Source organism: Haliotis asinina, chromosome 2 (genome assembly GCF_037392515.1).
Source record: "Haliotis asinina isolate JCU_RB_2024 chromosome 2, JCU_Hal_asi_v2, whole genome shotgun sequence".
Lineage (NCBI taxonomy): Eukaryota > Metazoa > Mollusca > Gastropoda > Lepetellida > Haliotidae > Haliotis > Haliotis asinina.
Genome location: NC_090281.1, coordinates 54,168,546 through 54,175,669, shown reverse-complemented (window position 1 = coordinate 54,175,669; position 7,124 = coordinate 54,168,546).

Below are 7,124 nucleotides of genomic sequence, written 5' to 3'. Positions count from 1 at the left end.
TTTGCTGGAATGGCCAATAATAAAAGGAGTATAAAAAAACCCTCAAAACTTATCCGTCTTTGGCACCAAGTCGAGGAAAGTCAGTTTGAGTGAGAAGTAAATACCTAGTGTGACTATCAGTGGGCATCCAGAATTGTACGTCATCGCTTCGACATCGAACAAATAGGTCTCAGAATCTCTTGTTGCCTAATCGCAGCCCACTCTGCCTGTAGTGCCTGTACGAGTTGCTGAAGTGTCTGGGGCTGAGGGTTACGGCTTCGCACCCGTCTGTGGGCATCCCACAGATGTTCGATCGGGCTTAAGTCCGGTAATCTGGAGGGCCAGGGGAGCACATTGATGGTGTGGTACCGGACGAAGTCTCTAGTGTGACGTGCTGTGTGGGGTCGGGCATTGCCCTGTTGAAACAACTTCCTCTGGCCGGAGGTGTTGGCGTAGGATTTCGCCACAGTACCTTTGAGCTGTCAGGTTGCCCTGGATCATCACCAAATCACTTCTCCAGCGGAATGTACCCGGATGTACAGCGTTCCTGTGGTCGCTCGAGGTCGCCCAATACGCGGGGCATCTGCAACCGAATTTTGACGGCGGTATCTCTCCCAGAGCTGTGAAACGGTGCTTTGATGAACATTCATGCGTCGGGCAACTGCACGATGAGACTGGACAACTTCAAGGAGACCAATGGCTATATGACAGTTGGCTTCACTTAGACGTGGCATGTTGCGTTCGTCAACAATATTCCAAATACAGAGAATAATCGACAGACTGCGATCAACCTTTTATACCCATCGTTGAGACTATTTGATCCCCAACGTTCACGTGCATTGCATGTGAATTCTGTATTCTATGAAAATACACGCCGATATTGAAAATCATGCTGTTAAATACGCACCTACCTACCTACCTACCTACCTACCTACCTACCTACCTACCTACCTACCTACCTACCTACCTTCCTACCCACCCACCTACCTACGTACCTACCTACCTGCATATACATACATACATATCGAATGCTGAGTCTAGAAAGGAAAAATCTCGAATGTGAACAAAAATTCAGATTCGGAATTCAAATGCCTAAACCCAGATACCAAGAAAACTCAAACTTGAGGTTCAAACAATGGAAAATTGCAGTTTAGTTGTTTATGATTTTAAGATACCCAGGCTCACAAGGAGCATCTAGTACATTAGCAGGGGTGAGATAATGTATATTGACACTGTTGGTCATAATTCCAAATCTGAACAAACTTTCAGATTTGAACCCCGAATCTGAAAAATGTTGATAGACACAAGGATACATACATACATACATACATACATACATACATACATACATACATACATACATACATACATACATACATACATACATACATACATACATACATACATACATACATACATACATACATACATACATACATACATACATACATACATACATACATACATACACAAACTTCTTCATAATATGTCTGCATCTATAAAATCATGTGTAAGGTTGGTAATTGGAAAGCTAACATGTTCTCTACAAGTTCTGGAGTACGCCAAGGCTGCATTTTTAGATGAACTTGCTGCAGAAATTTATAAATCCTGCAAACCTGGTGTATTCATATCTCAAAACATAGATGCTAAAATGATGTTACTATTTGCTGACGATGTAAATATGTTTTCTATACAATCATTTCTTTACAGCAGCAGGTTAATATTGTGCATCAGTTTTGTATTACTTGGAGACTGAGTGTTAATACTGGGAAAACTGACATTATTGTGTCCAGGAATGGAGGTGTGTTAAGAAGGGATGAGATATGGTATTATGGTAATACAAGGGTGAAATGTGTTTCGTATTATTAATATTTAGGTGTAATATTCTCATCCAGACTAAACTGGTCAACAGCCTGTGAACTTTATCTGCTCAAGCATCAAGTATATCAGATATTCAAAAAGAATTGAAAGAAGTGGTTCATGCATCATATTTAAATAAGTCTGTATTGAGGTACCTGGTCGTCGCAATACATTTGTACTCACTAGATTAAGAGTAATTATATTTTGGCTGAAGTTATGACTGGATTCTCTAGGGAAAGTTTATTTTTCCTAAAGTTGATATTGGTGAGTACTGGGCATCGGAGGTTAGACAGTTACCCTTTCGATTGGATTTTGTCATGGGTGGATTTCACAAGAGGCTTGAAATGAATGTAATGTTTATATGTTCTTAAGCGACGTCTTCAGGACATTTTCGTCCAGAATGGTCTATGTCATTTGAATGTTTTAGAAGGCTATTATTCTCATAATTCTTTATAAAAACCGGAGTTTATATTACGAGTCTACAAGAAAAATACGGGCGTTGTGTAAATTCAGAGTAGGTCTTCATGATTTTAGAATTCACTATTTATGCAAATCTAACATATCTTTAAGCAATGATAATGAATCCATCAGTACTAGCAATAGTCCTAAAAAGGTCAGAGTTCACAATCGGTCATTCAAATGATCATTGATGAGTGTATGTTATGAGAGCATAACACGAACATGCAGATCTACTCTGGGAAAATGTAAACCTCACTAGTTGGGAATCTCGCTGAAAAAAAATGCAGCACTGTTTCTGCGTACATGGCAACAGGGGAACACGCTTGAAACTGAGACTGTTGAGTCGAAAAGACTATGGTCGGCTACACAATCAGTGAATCCAATTACTTCAGAAATACTCGAGTGGTGATTCAAACTCTACTACAACAGAGTCCAAGATGCAGCTGTAATCGATTTCTCGAAACAAACTTAAGTCTGAGTTTTGACTTAAGTTCAAGTTTTTGCTCAAATTTGAGAAAATGCAGGAACATGCATTTTCCAGAATGGAAGGAAATTGGTATACAGCTCAAACGTAGTAGACAATCTGAATTTGATGGACAGATTTCTTTAGTTGTTTGGACGTTTTTAGTCTAAAAAATGCAGTTGAGATAAAAAAAATTCAGCTGTTTCAAATTGTCAAACTCAGTTTGAGATTTGAGTTAGAACTTAAGTTTGTTTCGGGCCCAGTAAATACAGGTGCTTTCAGATTTCCAGACTACCTACCAGTATAGGTGCCAACACGTGTGTAGTTACTGTGACAGACAACGATGGAGAGAAGGTGACAACACTGATCGGACGAAGATAATCTGGGCATTAATGACGTCATAAACAAACTGCATGAAGAAACAAATACAAGAGCGAATAAATATAACATCAACGAATTAAAAGAAGTGTTAGCCTGTGATAGACGGGTTCAACTTTAAGATTTGTTTGTCTTTTTGAAACCGCACTCCACAATATTCCAGCTATATGGTTACGGTCTGTAAATGATCGAGTCTGGTCCAGACAATCTAGTGATCAACGTCATGAACATCTATCTACGCAAATGGGATAAGATGGCATGTCAACAGAGTCAGCGAACCTGACTATCCGATTCCATTAGCTGCCTCTTACGCGTACTTGTAAGAATTGATACTGATGTAATTGGCTTATGTATATGTTTTAGTGATTTGTTGCTGTGAGCAGTCATCATTTACACCGGATGACCTTTTCATATTTAACAAGATGTCTGTACCAACAGTGATCGGACAAAATATACTGCACAGGATACCCCCAATATTTGGAACACTGAAGATGGAATATTTTTTTTTTAAAATCCCAAACTTCCACCGTCTAGAATGTAACATTTCCGCTGGAATAGATAATATAACTTCTTAATTATTTGTATGTGCGGCTGACCTACCCATTGTACATTTACAATTGCTATTCAGCGTAATGTTTGGTACGGGATGCTTCCCGGAAACTTGGGAATTGGTATTTTACATCCGCTTCATAAAACAGGTGTTTTCCGTGACATCAACAACTACAGAAGGGTGGCTCTATTGTCCATCTTTGGTAAATTATTTGCCTTTATTAATAACAAGGACAAGTGTGACTTGGGACAATGCCATGGGTTGAAGTATGAATAAAAATGTTAAAACTCTGTACGAGATGGATGTAATGTCGGTTGTGTTGGAACGCAAAATTGGTATGTGTCAGGGATGCAAATTAAGTCCGCTTCTATTTTCCCTTTTCACAGATATTATATGAAATCATAAAAAGTTGTGTAAACAGTAGTATGGTAGTCCCAAATGATGTTCAGCTCTACCTTGTATCAATTACAAATAACAATACCATGGTCTCAAGCGCCGTTGGTGATTACAAAACAAATTGATGTCACAATATTTATCGGAAACTCACCCTTGAAATAATCATATCTAACATAATTGTTGTAACCTTGCAAAAATGACCAATGGGACCTAAAAGGTGAAACATAACGACTCTAAATATGTTGGTGAACATGTAAGAAACAATCTCAGTTAGTCTATACATATGTCCATGTCAAAACGTTGGTATGAGCAGGAGTATACACATGTTTGCTGATAAAATCCACAGATTATTTACAGATTATTACATTGCTGTATTAGCAATGTTGTGTTATCGTGCTGTGTTATCGAATGATTTCAATTGCTTTCATTTAAAAGGTTTCATGGAGTAAAAATAATTATCTGAAGCAATGACTTATGACGATTATGGTAGACTTCATATATTCTTATATTCTCATATAGACGCTTTCTCTATATTCTCATATAGACACTTTCTCTATATTCTCATATAGAGGCTGCCATCAGAAGGGATAAATATTTCAGTGTCAAAACAATTAAGGATCTTTGAAGTAAATTATCATTTAATAATTGTTTTTAAGAGAAAGAGAGTTGTTGGATAAATATTGGGCAATATGGTTTGTATACAAATAAATGCTATTTTATAAATGGTGGTATGAATTAGCAGCTGCGATTGCTAGTGGTTGCATCCTCAGAGGGAAGTATCGTAAAATTATTGTGCCCCAGATAGGGTACGTAAGTCATAGAACTTTCAAAGTAAAAAAAATAAACGTAGTAAATTTGTTATTTTAAATTTTGGCTAAATTGCCTTACAATCGCCCGCGGCTGAAGGGATGGTGTAAATCCAGCTTGAGTCCGTGCAAGTAACGAAAGTAATGTGAGTCCCCATGGCTCCTAGTATGGTGATCTACCTTCAGTTGCTGGTGATCTATAGTCGTGTTTTATATTGTATTGTCTCTGATTACAATGTTTTAGTTTGAATTTTATGTTCATATCTTCGATAGTCTAGTGTTTGTACTGTCCATTGCCAACCGGTTTTACTCTTCCAAATGTTTCCATTTTATCAAATGATTTGTTCTCGACACGATATGACTGCAATATTGCCGATGTGATGCCAAATATTAACTCACTCAGTCATTTTTGCAGAGGATAAAGGGTATTTACGTTCAATTGCGGTCATGTTCGTGGACATAAACCAACACAGGTTTCAGTGCTCATCTCATGATTTCTGCGATATAACTACGAAAACCTATTTCGGAAATATTATGTCAGAACAATTATGTAAACTGTAACGATCGAGTATGAATGCGCATCTTTATCTTGTTGTGTAATACCCAAACCCCTAGTTCTTTGTGTTTACATTGTGGTATAGAACCACATTTGGCAATAATAGTTGAAACTGTGTGCAGTACCTGTATATGTACTTTAACCTTGAGACTTTAACATTGTTGTGTAGAACAAAATTCCCAAATTTCCTAATAATATTAATGCTCAACGTATCTGCATGTACTTTTAAACTATGTCCTCTTAAGTGCCCGTTTCTGGAATAATTGATCTTGTAACTGACATGACAAAGGAGACAATCAATACGGCTATAAATGGTAAACTAACAATTGCTCTTTTAAACAACTGGCGGCTGGTACAAGTCGATTACACCATGTGACACAGTCTAGATTTCCTTAAAGCAATGTGACCCATTGCTGTACAAAATGTGAATGAGTGAGTTTATGTTTACACCACTATAAACAGTATTCCAGATATATCAGGGTGAGTCGCATTGCTGGCGGAACTTATCCCGACATCCTATGACACTCGCTCACAGTCTATGTCAACATCTGTATCTGTAGGTCTTCATCCTTTATCCTTGCATCGAGCAGTTGACATGCAATCAGCCATGCAAGTGTGTGATTAGATGCATACAGACCCACGTTGTGTCGACGGTTTACGTAAAAGCCTAAAAGCACTGACAACACAAGGCTCTGAGAAGCGGGTTATGGGTTAATCAGATTCTGTTATATTTTACGTGTCCTGTCGCATATCAGCGACATTGCCTCCATCCTGATTGCAGGTAAACAAAGATTTGCATAATTGTACTGCTTGGTGACAAGTACAAATGATGATCCAACAGTTCCCCGTTTCTCTGTAGCCATTACTGTTAAAAACATGTTTGTAATTAACTGGGAGTCGATCGCGACATTGTTTACTTTTTGTTCTGTGTCAATATGCATCTAACATTTATCTTTATCCTTCTGTGCCATTTACAGTGTCACCGTATTGACGTGGACTAGTTTTAGCGGCCATGTTTATCAACTGCTTTGACCTCAAAAGGATGAGTCTTGGCATTCATGGTTAGACATTGATGAACCGAAATTACAGATGTAATACTGCCGTCGCAAAATGACAATATATATATTTAAGATCCGCCCAAGTGGAACGGGGTGATGGTTGATGTACTCGGACCTTCATTGCGTCGATACTTATTATCGATCAATCACTGGTCTATCTGGTCACAGTACATATTCGATCATTTCACGACTTGCAGTATCTTAAAGAGAGCTATTAGTGCAAGTGCCTCTTTAGACTACTACGATTTGACTGCTACTACAGTTCCCATTACTTTTGCTAGTCCAGTTGGCCTTGGGTCTGTACTGCTACAAGAAGAGTCAAGTGGTACCATGAGACCCATGGCTTTTCCAAGTTGCTCTCTCACTGAAACAGAGAGGAGGTATTCACAGACTGGACCTGAAGCGTTATGATGTGTTTGACCAGTTCAACATTTTAACGAATATCTTTGTTTTGCAAACTGATCATCCTCCATTGATTCAAATGTTGACTCAACAGAAATCTGTACACTTACCTCCACACATTCAGAGATTTGCTTGGAAATTGCAAGAGTATGATTTTGAAATTGTTCATATTCTTGAGAAAAGCAATAGTGCTGACTTTATAGCTTGACAACGTTTA